The 19,257-nt window shown below is 36.1% G+C and overlaps 1 protein-coding gene across 10 annotated transcripts in view; it reads left to right on the top strand.

The window, feature by feature from the left end:
• Window positions 1–19,257, top strand: part of LOC118277826 (uncharacterized) — a 60,818-nt gene that overhangs the window by 10,128 nt on the left and 31,433 nt on the right. The window contains exon 1 of one of the 10 annotated variants that reach the window (XM_035596773.2): window positions 6,441–6,803. The exons of the other annotated variants lie outside the window; for them this stretch is intronic. The gene's annotated coding sequence lies outside the window, so the exon portion shown is untranslated. Of the gene's footprint in view, window positions 1–6,440; window positions 6,804–19,257 lie in introns of those variants that run through there. 10 annotated transcript variants of the gene reach the window in all.

The following is a 19,257-nucleotide window of genomic DNA, read 5'->3' as shown; positions in this document are numbered from 1 at the left end:
GTGTCTATTTATTTTCCTGTCAATGGTGGCCGCGTCGCTTCACCGCATGAAATATTAAAGTTGTACACTACCCGGTGATAAATATTGCACATCAACCTTCGTTTACAATGTTTCTGGAAAGACATTGAGACATTTTATGATATGTGATTTCGGTTTAATAAAATGGAAGATAATTGGTATCTTCTAATGAAAAAGCATGATGTAACGTCTAATGTCCATAAAATACACAAATTTCAAAAGGCCAATGTGCAATTTTTATCGCCAGGTATTGTACAGTGATTTCATTCTCTGTGGCTGGCGGTGAGCTAGCAGTCTATGACAGCTCTTGGGTACACGCGGTTACGCATCAAGCTATACAATCCAGTATAAACTAACCACCAAATATAGGAAAAGATCATACAAAGCAAGACCATGATATACTGGTTTTGTATAGCTCGATATGTGGCCGTGTAGTACTTGTGGTACGGAAACTGTCGGCTGTCTCATCCACCACAAAGCCACGTCTCACAGGACTGCAGTAAATAAACTTCACACCACACAATGGGTTTGTTCCCTTTGTTTTGTGGCTTTTGAAACTATCTGGGGTAAGAAGAGGTTTCATAACTAAATGTTTTGAAGCTTTGTTTTAAAGCAAGCGCTTGTTTAACCACCTTCATATGAGTGCCCGATAAACTTATGTGACAGATAGTGTATACAAATAACGTTCTTAATTTAAAGTTATCTGATACATAGCGGTTATCTAGACGTAGTGAAACAAGTCCTTATTATATTAATTAGTTCTTACTTAATGAAGGATGGTTTCCATAAGTGTCATTCGATTGATTTGGAAGGTTTTAGTTGCGAATATTGCAAGAAAGCTTTCATGAAAGAAAATATTTTAGAAAAAGTAAAACCCAGGCACTTCTGCCTTGTGAAGTAATGCAGGGTTAACCTTATTTTAGGTAAAATATGTTATATTAATTGATCTGATTACGTATCTACTTAAACATAGGTATGCTTTCGCATAGTGCCCGTAGGTAAAATACAAACTATTTTCCAACCAAATATATCACAACTCGAACTAACAGTTAGTTTACTACCGACCAATTTCTATGAACTTTTCGGAAACTTTATTCCCGTACAAACGTAAAATAAAGTTTTGATCACGTAGCGTATGTACCGCGGTTCCATTTATGTAGTTTTCCTAAAATAAAACTTAAGTTTCCGGTGTTACGTTTCAATATTCATTGCAGAGCTTTCCATGGTGTCTACTTGGATAGTGGAAGCGAAGCCGGTAATGAACTGTCTAGACTAGAGACGGGCCTATTGTTGGAAAGTAAGGCCTTGCGTAGTGGATGTGTCTAGTCTGTGAGAGAGGGATATTAAAAGAAATGAGTTTTTATTTTAGAATAATTTTATTTGATTTATGAGTGGTTTGGTATAAGGTGGCTTTTTTAATGAGTGGCGAGTGCGATTGTTCAGAAAGTCTTTGAAGTCTCGGGATGGGCAGAGTATTATTGTGTTAGCTATAACAGAGCACATTGATTGAATAATACATTAGTGCTAATAAATTTCATAATGGTATGTGCATTACAAAACCTTTTTAAAATTTCTTACATAGGGAGTCTGGTTGAAAAATCAATCAAAAATTGCATTTAAAAAGAATTGCGCACTTGATTCACGTTAAGTCATAAAATAACAGCAATAATGGCACAAAATAGAACTTCGTTTAACTGGATTCGTCTATTTCCACAGTTAATAGTGCAAAACAGGTTTAGGTCTACGTTAATAGTATTTCTTTTATAGCCACAAACGTATGGCAACAATCTACGTCGTCAATCTAATATTAGATCAAACGTTTTTCACTCGGAAGGTGATGTGAATTATATTTTCGAATAGATTCGGTCTAAAGGCAACCAACCGACGACGCTAAGGCCAGTATCCGTTTCCTACCAAAATGGCGGCACGCGAAATTGAAATTTCATGTCCAATTTAAATTTTCATCCGTTTGAAATGCTATCCGCGTTAGACGCGTTAGTTTATGTGACTAGGAGATGTGCTACGTTTATTACGATTTGAATACAAAGAGGGCTAACTACAAATCAAAAGAGGCGAGGTAATGGGTCGATCCTATAGCCAAAAGATGAGATAATTCGGATTTGTTATTTAATATTTTCAGTTACCATAATAATGAACCAACATCGCGAATAATTATCGTACTTTTATACACTTTCCAACATAAACACCGAACTCCCACAAAACGTGGAAAGTTTTAAACATAAAATATTAGACAGTTTTTAAACTAAAACTTTAGTCACAGGAACATTATTCATGTCCTAAGTCAGGATATTCCGGGCAGGCTAACAAAGCCCGCACATATTTCTCGTGAGCAGGTTCCCGTTCAATAATATATGCCTTGGTACTGCCGCCCTCACTCCCAGAGCCCAGAGGTCAAATTAGATTTTACTTTGATGTAACAAACCTTTTATTATTTAATGTTTCAACGGAAAATGGGCATGATAACCGCAAGCAGATTTTTCCCTGTGGATATAATATAATAAACAGTACCTTTTTTGTTATAGACCGTAGGGAAATAAGCTTAAACCCTAATACGTGGGCAGGAGTCAAAATAATAAACAAATATAAACTGACTATTTTATATGATACATTAGGAGTTTGGCGTTTTGCCATATCGCAGAATAACTGTTAAGAAAACTGAAAAAATATTTTCCAGTTTCTTTAGTACTCAAATGTAATCTAGAATGAAGCTACTGCTACTACTGCTAATGACAAACACAAGTCTGGATTCTATGATATAGCCTCGTAAGTAGATACTAGAGACTAATCGTCAAATACTCAAACGTCACTCAATTTTGAGATGCTCTCAGAAATAGTTCTGTCACTACAAATTCTTTATAAAAGACAGAGATAGAACGACATTTAAGTACAACTTAAAATTGAGTAGCGTTTCAGTTTTCGGGCGTAAGCCCTGAAAAGTTCAAGTTGAGAATTGATTAGTCATTAGTCTACCGAACTAGTACAATACCTATATACATTAGGAACATAATTGATAGATACTATTGATAGTGAATATTCGATAAATATAGTGGGACTTGTGTTGATTTTGATACCATTAGTCAAAGACATCTAGTCTCACAAGATCGATACTACTAACATTTATTATTTACGGAATTATTTTTGGATTGTTACTTTGAAACTTTTGTCTGTCTATCGTGTTTGATTATGGGTTGAATAGTTTCTTGATGTTTAGGTTTAAAACATAAGTACTATGTGTATTTAAATGAGTATACAGTTAATGATTCTTAAAAAAGAGTTACAGTTAAAGTCAAAGTCAAAATTATTTATTTCAAATTAGACCGGGAAGGTACTTTTGAACGTCAAAGTAAATATAACAATATAAAATAAAAAGAAAATTCTGTCTGATCTAATTTCTTGTTAAGAATGTTTTATTAAAAAACCTTTTAATCAAATACTTTTCAATCCTACAAATAAAGTAACAAAGCTAGCAGCAAACGAGTTGCGAAATAAGTTTTATTTAGGAGATTGGATCATGGCAAGCGGGCCCTTCATTACACGGCGTACACGTAGGCACATAATCTTGTAGAATTACATGTATGTGCGCCTTATAAGACTCATTACTTGATAAAAACGCGAGTACATACTTGTGTACTTACAGATAGGGCGGTAAAGTAAACCGGTTTTGAGGTCAAAAGTGTTTAAGATGGTGAATAAGATGAGCTTAGTGACGCTGCTTGACGGCAAAGGATCGTTTCAATTATACAAATGAAGTGGGCCCCTTCTATCTATTATAAGTACGGTACACTGTTTTGCTGCAAAATTATTAGTTTACTAGAAGCATTTCTGCAGTTATGAATGGCCAGAAAGTTGCTAATTGAGTGAGTTGTGCGCTATTATGGAGAATGGATGTGCTTCCAAGTTTCCTGCTGAATTTAGTTAAGATTAAAAGTTAAGATAGAAAGCCAAATCCTTTACTTTTTTAAGATCAGACTGACTGACATTCTCCCGCCTAGGGCGAGGCAACAGGGAGTGTTAAACTCCTACTGACTAAAAACCACCCCGTGCTTACTCCTGCCCTTCGAGCCGGAGCCCCGGTAAACCTGCTAGGTAGTCCGCAGCTTTGGAGTGTTGTTCTATTGCTCCACTAACCTAACTGGTACCAAGTTTAACGTGTTATAGTCTACAACATAATGATAAAGATGAGTAAGAAGCGCCAATATCCCGCTTGACATTACATTAAACTTGGATAAGTTTTATGACGAATCTTGTGGCACGCCTCAACCCACAAAAGCTGGTTCTGATGCATATATAATCGATATGAGCATGAGTCGCACCGTGAACAATCCAAGTAGGGTCATTACTATTCATCGCAGAAAGGGGTCAGCCGTTGGTTCGATTTCCATTGCCGTAGGCTCTTCAACGATGCTGATCACGCAGTGACATCTGGCGAAAATTGCTACTTAGAGACTGATGCTCTCCTTATTTAAAACCGTATCCGTCATTGAGCTTGTGGCCAGGAGAGAACCGGAATAGATCATGAGATAACGGGTTTGCGCCCACATTGATAAAGTACTATGCAGATGTTTGAAACTTTTTTAGTAGTTTCATAGGGCGTAGACGCTGCGTAAGTTCATTATGATCACCGTCAGCAATTTTGTGTACAAATTTTCAAAAACAGTAATCCACACATTTGGCTTTTACAGATGATTTCAAATAGGTAATAATATACTTGTAATAGGGAAAACAGTGAAACCAACTTGGAGCAATTTTCTATCCGTCATTACCATATCTGATTTATTTACTACCTACTTCTTTCCGTCTCTTGCCAATTGGAACTAAATCTAGTAATGAGGAATGCGACGCACGTCCGAATAATTGACAATGAAATTGTTTTGCTTCAAACTACCTAATTCCGTATTCGCCAAGTAAAAAGGTGAAGAAATCGGAAAGTGATTTACTTTCTCTTTACCCAATTTAAATCCGTGTTTAAAGTAGATCAATTTTCTTGTAATAAGGTTTTAAAAACAGTAATAGGAAAATTAGTAGATAGATGATATTAGTAACAATTGTGAAGATGATGGAACCCTCAATTAAGTGGTATTCCCAGAGATGTTTTTCAATCAATCAACATTAGCTTTATGTAGGTAACAATTACCACACTCTTATAGCCAGATAATTAATGGTAAGATGATAATAACACGGCGGAGGTGAGAAATAGAAGAGTAAGAAACAATGAAAGCTCACTGATACAACACAATACATTTGATTCTACATTTCTAGCTTCGTTTAATTTTATTTCAACGTTTCCATTTCATTTGCATTTTGTTGCAGATACGTTATCTAGAGAAGCAGCTGCTTCATTTGAATTTAAAAATGTTTAATTATTTCTCACGGCTGGTAAATGTTTATGCGTAATCATAAGAAAAAATATGCCTGATGTGTTGTACTACTGTTTTAATTTAACATTTCAGGTTTCTGTCCATTTGTGCATTCGTTCATCTAGTTGTCCTAAATAAAGTAAAAATTGGACATTTTTGGTTAATTAATAAAATAATTGTGGTTACAGAATCATGATAGTACCTAAGCAGGTAGATGTTAAAAATAATGTTACACAATAGAAATTTGAGGCAAGTGTAACGAAAGTGTGTCGACTGTCGATATCGAATAGATTTTCACTTGTTTTCGGAAACAAAGCGGCGTCTGTCGGCCGCTTGCGCCACCGAGCTAATTGGTAAAAGTGAACCTTTTCTTTGTTTTGTTGTAACAAACGCAAATAAAAGAGTAGCCGCGTTCTTGCGTTTTGATTCATGCCAATAAGTAGTAAGTACAGCCGATGCGTTGTCCTACAAGTTTGCACAAAGAGTTCGTGTGTATGATGTACTGCCTACCCGTAACGCGATTATTGAATTAACGGATTTAACGCTCATTTTCTGTACTACGCAAATTTAGAAAGTCACACTCTTTTGTTGTGCGGTGCGAAAATTTTGAATACAATACAAAATTATGAATCGATAATTAAAGAAGCTACAACCGGTTTGTTTACTATCAAATGCTGTATCTCCCGTTTCACTCTGCGGCTCGGCGTCGTGACCGTTAACGAACCCAGTATTCAAATTTAATTTATTAACATTTTCTTTCCGAACTGTAACCCTTGCGACGTACGTGTGTAGAGCCTTCGACACAAATCTCCGTCTTTTTCACTCCACAGGAATTTGAATTACCTTATTGGCACGCTGTCGGACACAGGTAAGACCGGTATTATACGGTAAAAATGGATACCCTCGACTTTGTGAGTTACTTAATTTATTTAGAGGACAGTTTTCATTAGTTGCCTTATAAATGTACCGGTGATGACGTATGACGCCATCTCTTTCTAACGCACTCGTTCTCCGTAGCACTGTCTCGTAATCCTCCTCCCACTCAGCGTGGTGGTTGCCGCGATGCCAGTACGTTACTACTTCTACAGTCGACGGCGGACGGCCGCGAGCGTTCTCCGATACATTCACTCATGGAAAATAAATTAATTTTAAATGCGGTAAAACAAAACAATGAAAGTGATAATCATAAATGAAAAGTAGTCGATAAGTATGAATAAGTTGTAACCGGAGTAAATGGAAACGTGTGAACAGCAGTAGATGGAAGTAATCAACTAGATGAAAAGTTTTTGTGTTTGGTGTAAAGTGTCAGGAGTGTTTCTATAACTTAAGTGATATTTAAAAGATTGTAGTAAATGAAGCAACACATCCTCCGAGGCAGAAGAGTGTTTGATGCGGCCAGCGAATAAGGTACGGCAAACCGGATATTGTACTAGTTACTAGACAGTTGTTCGACTAGTTTAGTATAATTATTATAGTCGGTATATATTAAGAGGCTTTAGAAAAAGGCTTTTGAACTTTTTATCTTTGTTGTATTTCCTTTGAGACGTGTCGGATGCATCTGAGGCTCAGTCACGCGATGTTTAAATATTTGTAGATGAGATAAACATTGGTGGTTGAGTGCACGCCACCCCAGTGTGTGCCTGCGCCAGGTGCGCTGTCAACAGGTGGACTCTGCTCACATTCTCGTTTGTTTTTATCATTCTACTTCGACACATTTGAGAGAGCTTTCACAGACAGGATTAGACCTCCCAATATATCGGTCCTTATCTATTTGTTTCTTTATTTAACTCAAAGCAGACACGCACTTGACCAGAAACGAGTGCAACTGATACGTTTTAAGACTGACCTACATATGAGTTTATTGCATACCAAAGGTTATCTGCATTGACGTTACAATTTTTTAGAGAAAAAAATTAAGGATTCCAAATAAGTCGGTTACACTCAAAATAGAATTGTGGATAATCTACTGATCGAAGTAATAATAAAAGTATTGTAGGTGGCAGCAACTCCCATAGCATTCAAAACTATCAATCTATAAAAGCATTCATGAGCACATGACCAATTGGACACAGAAACAGTTTTTGCCGAAACCCAAACGAATTTCGTGGTTCATATTTTTTGCATTACCGGATACACGTGAGGCTTCATTACCCGAATTCAAAAGATACTTTATTGTGTGTATGACTCATTATATGTGACAATTCAAATGCTATCATGGACGATGCTATTTGCAAACATTTGGGCACATCATCATCAAATATGGCGGGTCAGGACACGATGTGTCATCGACTGCAAAGTTACGGTGTGCCGTATACATCACTAATGTTCAACCTCACGGAGGCCTTTCTTACGCTTGTCTTTGAAGCAGGTAGTTGAACGGACCTTTTGCAAACGAAGATTTTTTGTCTCCAGACCTTTGTTCGGCAGTGGCACATTGAAAGGCGGTGGGACCTTCAAAGCCATAAGATTCGTTTGAGTAGCACTTGTTACTTCGAAACCTTTTGTTATTTGCATTAATGACGTTTCGGTTATTTCTATGAACACCATTCAAGAGATTTTTAACGTTCTTGAAATTCTTATGCAATTCATGCCAATTGAATTCACCCTTACTTTGAGTATTAGAAAGAAGTACGTACGGAAGAAGTATACTTCATAATACAGTCGTTGAAATTCCGATCGTGATCCTCACACCATCATCCTTTTTGTTAAAAAGGAACAAAACATAAGCAACAGAGATTCCTTTGAGCTTGATAAAGGATTTATCACGGAGAGGTTATAGGAGACACTTCCGTGGTTCCCAGCTGAGGCAAGGTATGGGTAGTAGTGGTATCTCCCCCGCCCTCCGGTCCTACCCCGCGCCCCGCGCCCCGCGCCTGCAGGGTGAGTGCCCGGCGCGCGCGCACACCGTCCTCCACCACGATCAACGACACGCTCAACAAAAAACTTTCTTTCCTTTTCCAGTTTTGTTCTTCCAATGATCATTTGGATACCTCCAGGGCACCAATTTAGTTAATGATTTAAATAAGTTTCCGATACAAATTGTTTTGCCCTTGCCCGTTTGCATTCCTCGTATTTTTTGTTAGGTGAATACAGTTGTTTATTTGGTGCGGCTGCATGTTTTGCTTTGTCACGAAGTTAGCTCGTGCATTCTGACCGAGGAAGCTGTCTGTGGCTTATCCCTTATAATAAATTATTGCATACATCATCACTGTTTGAGGTATCGTTCTTACTGCGGAAATGGAAAACACTTGCAGTAGGTGAGGAATATTCAATTCATATTGAGATATTAGTAACCTGGATGAGATATAACGTGCAGTGCAATAAGTACCCTGTCCTATTATAGAGTGTAAGGTCGTTGAGAGCAATCTGTTCTTCGACATTTAACCGATGGCACGTTGCGCAGGTTATTGCGAAGCACTTCTAAGCGTGAAAGGACTATTGGAATGCAGCGGACGTCTCCGTTCTACCCAACCTTTTATATCTTTAAACGAATCTCAGCTGCTTGAGCAGTTCTCCAACTTTTATTGTACTTTAACAATATTGAACATCGATGGGTTCTTCAGATTGACAGTCTGCGACATCCAGTATTAAGTGCTATTGATTTATCTATTTCTAGTGGTGTGTGGGTCGATATTTCGTACAATAACCTCTCTTCATGCTGCGGAATATTCATGGCTAAAGTTTTGTGGCTAGTCGCGAAGATAATTAATTTTAAACTTGTTGTTGATGAACATTAAGTAGCTGATTATGATTAATGACTCACTTCAAGGACTTACTTTTTCGTAGTTTCTAAGTAATTTATTCAGTAAGTAGCTTAAGTTCGGCTAACGCAACTGGATCAATATTTCCACGAAAGGTTAGGCTGCTTAGCGTTAATCTTGACAATGTTATGTACTTAGAAAACTTGTTACGTTCAAGATCTAATCAGTACTGAACGGAAAGTCGTCAGTCGGTTTGTTGGTAAAAGCAAAATATTTGAGGTCAACTGGTATCAGATATTTCCTATTTCTGAGCCGCGGGCTGCAGGAGATTAGCTTCCTGCTCCAGCGATGGTTTCACACTTTATTTCTTAGAATGAAATGCGATCTCGAGCCCTTACTTTACGGCACTTTGTTGGGTGAGGCTATAAACTGATAGACCACCAAGAACACATAGTACATACTTATACAATACTATTGTTAGTTTCTCAACGTATAAAATAGTTTGAACATCACTGTTTACTCGTAGTACTACGAGTTTGTATGGGTATCTAAATTAAACATCTTGTAACGACATTCTGCATTAGGCATTGTAAAGTATGCGAATGTAGTGTTTATGGCATAAAAGGAATGTTACAAATGCCTGGGTTTAATAGTGGTTCAAGTGCAGTTTTACTTAGAAAGAGCCTGGTAACTGTATTTTTATTTCATATATCATATTTGATTTACCTATAATAGTAGTCACAAGATTTTAGTTTTTATTAGTGTTTAGAAGTAAGTGCATTCGTCCATTGAATTTAATTGTCTACTATTATAAAGAAATTGTATCAGTAAGAAATCTTATCTTATCTTTCTATGACTTTCTATATCTATATAGAAAGTGAAGATAAAGGAAACGATAGCATTATCTTTTAGTACTGTGAGACAGTTCCAACAGTACTAAAGGATAACACTATCTCAGAAAGTTTGCAAAACGAATTCACAATGTAAGCTGCAGTATGAATAAGTGATGAGATGAATCCCGTAGGAAAAGTCCAGCCCAAAGCAAATCAAGCTACTCCTTTTCTTTTTTTAGATTTTCTACTTTATCATATTTGATATACAGTCGAAAATGCTATAAAAAATTTGAGAGATTGGTGTACGTTGACCTGCTGGCGTTTTGTACTTGTGCAGTTAAGTTAGCTGACCGGTCGATAGGTACTGCAGGCTGTGTGACGTAACACCTGCGGCCAGGAGCCATAGTCGAGCCGTTTATCTCGAGAGTACAGTTACCCAGTGTACCTCACACCGACGTAAAGACTGTTTACATTAAGGTCCCTGACAATAAAGCTGTGAAAACAAACTGCAGGATAAGGAACGGTGGGGATTGGGATGTAAGGACTTCTTCATAAGCTGATATACATATACCTAAACGATGCCTTTAATAAAATGACTGAAGTGATTTTATATGAGGTGTTAAGTGTTCTTTTTAGATAGTTACAAGTTTCGGTATGTCCAACCACAAAAATGTTGACACACACTTAAAAAATAAATGTTGATGTCAGTTTTTGCGGTGAGTAAGGTTTAGTGTCAATGTCTTGTTTATTTGCTGAGGTGATAGTCGATTATATTATGTTTTTCTAAACTGTAGCTTCCTTTGTTTCCGAACGATAAAGATTAAGAAAAAGAGTAGCATTAAAAGATTACAAAGAAATGGAAAAAAGGAAAGAGCCATTTTCACATCTAACTGGCGAACGTTCTTAATCCAGGAGAATTAAAACGGTTTAATTGCGACTTAGTAGGAACTTAGCAGCTGAGCGCAATCAGAACTTAATGGTAACTTTGTCGTATCCAGCCTTCCTATTCTTTGCTAGGTGCAATATAAAAGCTACGTTGTTGCAAAGGTCATTGAGTTAAAAATTGGTTATTAAACCAAATTAAAGGTAGGTCTAATCTTGACCCGCAATTGGTCGTTTGGTTAATGCCACTTAGGAATTCCGAGGTGTTGGATTTCGTGGAAGAGCTCAAGGGTCGCCTTACTTATAATAATAAAGAACGTGTTATGTTACCTAACGCTTATGGTTAAGATGTTTTGTTATGATAACTCCAACCAACGACTGCTGACTTTATGAGTTATTAAAATTAATTTGCATTTACATAGTTACTTGCATAGTTGAGTGTAAATGCCACAGTTCGCAGTTCACACGGAGGTTACGAATGCCTTAGTTTTTATGATCAAACACAATGTTAACAGCTGTTGCGTATTTGCACAATGATATTGACTTTTGCGATGACATTTCTAGTATGTACGAGTAGTATCACTGGAATTGTTTGGTGTCATTTTTGATAAATGAGTCATGTTTTATAGAAGATGATTGTTTAAGGTACGCGCATCGTACGCATCGCACGCAACGGATTTTTGTTTGTCTTGTATAGAAACTCAAACAACGGCGTCCACTGATCCGCATCGTACGGACCGTATCATCAGCAATGCCTACATGCGATGCGTACTGATGACGTCATACGGAATGCGTGCGATGCGTACGATGTGGGCCTGTGGACGCTTACCTTTAGTTCTATCGGATAAAAATGGAAACTTCCACCTCTAATGTTCTTATTTAAAACAGAGATAGAACACGAAAATACCCTGAAATAAAATGTTGATGTAATTTCTTCGTAGCAGCGCAACTAACACAGAGTACGACAATTAATCAGAGAGCTCAGTAAATAGACTTTAGAAAACGTAGATAAAGCACATATTGGATCCTAGTTGCTGCCTCTATTACTTGAAGAACAGCCTGTGACAATGAATTTCATCTCTCACGAATCTGTGTCACTTCGCTCGGCTGACGTGACGATATAATCTGTGGGAGCACGTACACTACCGGCTATTAAATTAGATTTAAATATTTAATTCTAGTTTCACTGCGATATCTAGTTAGATAAAAACACGAGATTTCTATGCTTTTCCTAGCCGAGATTGCTTGGAGGTTAATTATTCTTTTTACTACTGATTTTGTATAGGTAAATAATGAGTCTTCCCGCAGTTTATTATGATCTGGTACTAGTTTTATTAGTCTTATTCGTCTCGTTGGATGAAGTTACATAAATAACTGAGATCTTCCTCCAGAATTGAGTTATGAAACACAATTTCTTTTACGAATTTGAGTAATGCTGTCAAATATTTTACAAAACTTCTACCTAAAGTAAAGCTTATGAAAGACGAAATCGTTCAGGTAGGTAAAAGTAAATTTTGATCATAATTTACGCCGGTCTTGCTCAAGTTTGTCAAATATTACGACACTCTCGATTACGTAGTACCCGCTACATAATTACCTGCTTACAAGAAATGTAATGAAGTCAGTCGGTCTCGAGCCTCAACACATCGAGACTTGGAACTTTCTTCTCTCACGACTTTTGTCTCAATTCGCGGCACGCGTGTCGCTTTTAAATTAAAAACGCATGCCTCCACGTCACATAAATAACATTTGTCTAACTGTATTTTGTTGTTTTTTTAATAGAAAACTATTATTTTAATAGCTTTAACGTGATTGTCAAAAAAGAAAAGTTAATTTTGTCGTTTTTCTTCATTGCGTTCGTTGAATTTGTGTTTGAAAACCTTCTGACATTATTAGCATACCGACTTCTCGTATTATGTTAATTAATTTGAATCATAAGTCATCTTATACCTAAGTAGGACACTTGGTACCTTGGTACCTACTTAGGTATAAAATCCTTGGATTTTAATGATAAATTAAGGTTTACTTACTGACAAATGTGTTTATAATGTAACTTAAAAGGTACTTCAAAAGGTTTTTCGTTATCTCGTTTCCTACCTGTTTAAAACATAATATGTTGGTAGAACATCTAAAGAGCAAAACGTTAAAAAATTGTTTAGTTTTGCCACTGGTAGTAACATCGTGTGCTTAACGGCCACTTACCTCAAGTTAAATAAACACAAAACGAGATTTATTGACATTTTAAATTAGCATACTCTTTTGAAGTAATTCGACTACGATGTTAGAATACATTTTTCATTGACGAAAAATATCTTATCAAAATTACTACGTGAATAGTGTCCGTAAGTAATTTGTTTCTGATATCGAAAGTACAGCCGCTTAAAATTGACGTCACGTCGTTTCTCGACAAATTTGTACAAATTCACAGCGACAACAATAGCTTAGGAACACATAGTTAGAATTATCGTGAAAAATTGTCAAGAATTTTCTTCATTTCACTTGGTATGTTGGCAATGCCGTTTAATGTTAGGCAAGTGAGAAATACAATGTTTGTGAGAGGCCTCCGTGGCGTTAATCTTCAGTTCTTTAGTGCCTTTTGTTGAATTATTACGAAACTTCGCTTATCCTCAATGTGCTTCGAATACATAATGGCATTCTTATCTTTATTTACGTCAATTGAAGTCTTTGTTATTACTAAGTGAGCCTAGCATCCATTCATAGACATTACATTTACCTGCGCGGCATATGATTAGGTATTATTAAGTGTTATTGGTGTGTTCCTAAGAATAGCCATTGGTTTATAAGTAGGTACAACACACAGTCACGTTTCTACAATTTATGAGGACCGTGTTCGTTATTGAAGTCTATATTTTAGGCACCAAAATATTGCTTTATTATGATTTGCAAGTTGTAATGAAATGTTTTGATTCGCTGTTTGATTGTTGAATGGTTTGAGTTTCTGTGAAATGCTAAAGGATATAGGTAGGCGTGCTAATATAGGAGCAGTGGTGCGTTACATGGCCCTTTCATACACAGCGTAGGGTTGTGATAAATTATACCTCCCTTTGATTTGTTGACGTCGATGTCGATTTTGGTCGTGTGTGAATGTTTTGAGTCCTCGAAACGTCATTTCAAGATACAGTAATTGATTAATAGTTCTCGTAACGCTGGAGTTCAAAATTCAGTCAAGTGTTTCGAAGGTTAAGATTTTAGTTGATTACCAACCATATTATGAAACTTAATGTTCACTTTCAGGTGCAGTAATAATAAGTCAGTTAAATAACACAATATACTCAAATATTTAATTATTAAAGATAATATTTATATGAGAATGTACCTACAATATAAGTTATCTTTTTATCAAGAGCTTCTTTTTACGATTGTGAGCCCTAACCCGTAACATTAAACTAACATTTCCTTTAATACAAACCAGATTATGGTTTATTAAAGTTATTAATACTAATTCTGGCCTACTGTTCCTTCAGTTCTGCTTCTAGTTCAACCAATCATACCACGATTAGAACCGACGAACGTGCCAAGTGGGTCGTAACTGCATTTTGTCACAATGTAGGGTAAAACAGTTATTTATTAACCACGTAGTTATTTGACTGCGAAATGTAAACACGAACTGCTTAATGTTAAACCTTAAACTATATTGTTACGGGTTTTAACATGTCATAAAATATCTGTATGTTATAATATTGTGTGATGTTAGGATGAGATCATAATACAGACTTCTTGGTATTTTTAAGATATTTTTTCCTTATAAGTAATGGAGTGTATTATTATCGGATATAATATCGGTGTTACAGGATGAAACATAGGTACCTTACTTACTTATATTAAAATATAATATTTATAGTCCGTTGGTTAAGAAAACCCGAACCCTCTATTATGCCTTTTAGAAGGCTTGTTGGTTTCAAATCAAACCAAAAATAGGTCAATCAATAAAAAAAAATAATTTTAAATAAAGAGTTTACAAGCAAGCACCATTTAAAGAAAAATGCATTTTTTAAAAAAAGAAAAGCCACAGATAAGAAACTCATCTGTCAATCGACGAAGTCCGCCATATTGTAAATTGCAGATTCCTTATTCAATTCACGCAGAACATAAATACGCTGCGCCATATCACTTTACTCGTTTCCTCTTCCTATTAGCTTGCATTAGGGTGCTATACTTAGCCCGGGAATGCACTGCAATACTAATTCATTAGTAATTTAAACCCCACGGTTCAGCTGTGGACTGCGACAGGCCCAATTGATTGATTGATTGAAACGTTGCACGGTAATAATAGACTATTTCACAAACAACAGATTATTATCATTCGTGGTTGTGACTTTGGCAATACGTGTATACTCTGTGGTGTGTACAGTGAGGAGCAAAAAATGTTATTCAATTTGATTATGAAGACATTTATGTTTTTGTGTTATTTAAAAAATGTTTTATGTAAAAGATATTTTGTCGTTGGTTCCGATGTTAAAAAACTTAAAATATACAATTAAATGTCAGTGTTTACGTTTTGCAAATATGTTATTATATAACTTAAAATGAATTAGTAATTTACGTCTCCGATAAGATTTAAAGAAATTATTAACAATGCAAATAGTGTCCTTCGGTACATTCAAAATAAAATTATACTTTGTATTTGTCCAAACTTGTAGTCAGCATTTTTGTACCGACTGTACACATGTAAATAAATCATGGTAGTTAAAAATCACGCAGCGTCAGACGCGTGTTAGATAATATTGTAATGAATTATGTATTACATAAATACGGGCACATAGCTCGGTCAAGTTGTCCTTGCATACCACTGCCATTATTTACTTAAGTGGGCGACTAAATGTTCGATGTAATTTGTTCTATATTTAATTGTTGCATACATTGATGGAAACCTAGGTCTATTTCAATGGGCGCATACATTTCAGTGTTAACAACCACAGCGTGACAATTCGCTATTAGACTATGAGTTAATGAGTTTCCTTTACATATGAAGGTAGGTATGCTATAATCTCCACGCTTGACGGGCCGGTTGGCGAATACAGTTTGACATTGCACGTTGTTAAGTTAATTAATGTCATAATAATTTATGCTATTTAAAATTTTTATTCAGAGATAGCATTGCTGCATTCTGACGTCATCATTGTAGCGCTAAAATGCCGTGTCGATTTCACAGCACGTGTTGAAATACTTTTTTCATTTCTAACAGTAATGACATTAAGGTACTGAAGGACTATCTTAAGTCGAGATATTTAATTTCAATAGCATTAAACAAGTGTAAACGAATGCAGTCCGTCTACTATTATCTGTAGACGAAACACCACAAGCTAAAAAATAAAAAAACAACACTTCTGCTTATCCATGAAACACATTTCTTTATCCCACAGAATAATATTTCAGTTGGAGTATAAATAACCAGTCAGTGTTGTAATGAGATGTTTTAAACTATTTGTGTGTGTTTATGTCTACGTGCTAATGGATTGCGTGTGCATAGCATATCATAATACTATAATATGTAGACGGATATTTCATCTGTCCGTCCGTCTGCATGGAGAGATAACTAGTACCTAGGTAACTTAATCACGATTCTTGTTCACGATGTGATATAGGTACTAGATAGACGTTTATAGTAGGTATAGCATAGACACGTTTTGTACCTATCTAGGTATGATAATCCGGAGCTGCGGACAACCTAGCGGGTTTACCGGGGCTCCGGCTCGACGGGCAGGAGTAGGAACGGGGTGGTTTTTAGTCAGTAAGAGTCTGACACTCCCTCTCGCCTCGCCCAAGGCGGGAGAAGTCATTGGATGAATTTCCACCCTAAAAAAAAAAAAAAAAATCTAGGTATGATATGTATAAGAATAAAATAATATTTTAGGTGATGTTATGCCTGTTTGTTTTTGTATGGCGGGCTAAGGATAACTTAAATTAGTCTCGTTTTGTATTAGTTATTTATTAGTCCCATTTGAGTCAAATTCTGATTGACAAAACGCAGGTGTGTTTTATGTATTTCTTATAGGTGCTGGTTTTGTTACGATATATGAATAGTTTTATTACATAAAGATTTTACGAGAAAGCATATTGTTATGTTTTAAATGTTACTGATGTTTAGATTTTGGAGACACCTGAAGTTTAGGTACTTAGTAAAAACTATTGCCACTCAAACTGTGCTAATTTTCGCGGAAAAACATTAGGAAAAAAATTGGACAAAAATATTTGCGATGCCACAAAAACTTTATATCATTGACAATTTGACAAATCAATGTTCGTAGACGACGATTCAATCAATCACGGAGCATTGACAGTGGGGTGACGTCATCAAGGTGGGGTGCTCAGCATGTGCCTGCATACTGAACACACAGCATCACGCTGTACTCCCACGCAGGATTATGTTAGATCCGTCATTTCTATAGGTGTTAATAATATTGTGAGGTTGTTAACGGATTTTTCTATTCAAATTTGTCGTTAGGTTTGAAAAGCTAGGAGTTCTGGGTGCGTTTTGATTCTCTAAAGGTTCCTATACCGTTTGGTGTTTGCTCATGGTGTCTAACTAGTGGATCTAAGATAGGACTTTTGCTTACAGTTGGAGAGATTTAAAGATTTCCTAGTATAGTAGTATAAGTGTTGTTTTGAGCATCCTTAAGTCCCTTTATGTTATTTTCCATCCCCTTTACTAATGAAATAATGAACACAGAAAATAGTAACATACAAATTAGAAAATCTTCACCATTTCAAATGAAAATCCACCATCATTTCAACCACTATGTCTAAGGCATTTTTATATTAAAAAAACGCAGATTATATTAGAGAAAGCTAAATAGAAAAAGTCGCTAGAATATTTTTTACAGTTGAACAGACGAGTTGTAGAGCATACGGCTTCATTCTTGTGAACCAGTTTACCAAATGGAGCTAGTTCGGTATGTTAATGGATTTTGATAAAACCCACATGAACGTCGCCGGCGCATCCGTGTCGATACATCGATAACTCTATAAAACTCTGCAAGACCGGCTATAAACCTGAGCCTGGCTAATCGATTCTGATGTTGATATGTGACTGCGAAGGTATGATTGGGATAGTTAAGAAATTTTCTTCTATAGCTTAGAGTTCCGATTTTTCTATAGTCTATCTTGTAAAGGGTTTAGGTTGGAAAATGCCCATCCCTTAAGAATAGTCTCCATGTAATTCTACATGAGCTGTGGTACTGCCTTGAGTGTTAACCGGAGCTCCGCTTGAACAGCAGACGTAGGAACAGGGTGGTTTTTAGTCAGTAAGAGTCAGAAATTCCCTCTCGCCTCGCCCACGGCGGGAGAAGTCATTGAATGATGAACCCCTTAAAAAATGACATTCTACATTCAGCCATATTTTCCAGATTCAGATGACCTAAATTATAGATTAAACAGATTGGCAAACAAAAAAACCTTCAAGCGTAGAAACCTTTAGAAATCAATTCTTCTTATCAATTTTAAGACAGTGCAACCTATCTATAAACATCTCATTGTTTGTGTGCCATTAAATATCGTGAAATCTCTGAGCCTTGTCTAAATAAAGGTCGCTATTTGTCAGTAGATACCTTAAGCTTATGATAAAGTTTTGCAACACTCGGTGTCAATAGGCTCAAGGCAGACCTGCATCATAATTAAATTCATTCAATGACTTCATTTAACATTAGATAAAGCCTTTTATAAGCTAAGAATGTTGCGAAATTAGCAATCAAAGTTGATTGGTTGAATTTATTTGTCTTAAGTTATTCGTTGTTATTGCAAAAATACCAAATGTTTGGTCCTTATCATGTTTTTATGTTACTGCTATATGTTTTTTTTTGATATTGTGTCCTGTTAGTCAATTTCGTTTTTTGCTGTTTTCCCAGATCAGACGTTTTTTGTTTAAAGTTAATAAACATATTTAATTCATTATATAAAGCTATTTACACCTCTTCTTTTTGTTGATCATTCCACATAACTCTCTTACAATGGCCGCCTCTTAAAACAAAATGAATTATAATGATACCGTGTTATGAAAGCATTATCACTTTAAATTACATAATTCTTTAATGGATAAGTAATAAAGCTTAATGTTCACTATGAGAGTATCTCAGTAACACGCCATTAACCTGAAGTACCGTTAACCTCATTAAGTCATTAATAAAGTTCCTATAAACGAGGCAGTGTTTGAGACGAAAGTAAATACTCTTTGATTACACAGGATTCTTACTTGTTACATTCTTTTGTTTTTCGTTAAACAAACATTTACCGTTCATTTCTGGTTTTGTCCCATTGTTTTTGGTTTAGTGAACTCGGAGGAGACAGACATCGCCTTTTTTGTTTGAAGTTCCGACCTGTAACGCAGTAACTCTACACTGGCGGCGTGCGGCGGCACGGGCTGCGTACAGTCGCGACAATAAAAACACAACTTATTGTGGACTCTCTTTGTCAAGTTTTCATGCTCTG

The sequence above is a fragment of the Spodoptera frugiperda genome, chromosome 18, assembly GCF_023101765.2.
Source record: "Spodoptera frugiperda isolate SF20-4 chromosome 18, AGI-APGP_CSIRO_Sfru_2.0, whole genome shotgun sequence".
Classification (NCBI taxonomy): domain Eukaryota; kingdom Metazoa; phylum Arthropoda; class Insecta; order Lepidoptera; family Noctuidae; genus Spodoptera; species Spodoptera frugiperda.
The sequence above is the reverse complement of the archived record's forward strand: the minus strand, read 5'-3'. Positions and strand labels throughout refer to the sequence as shown.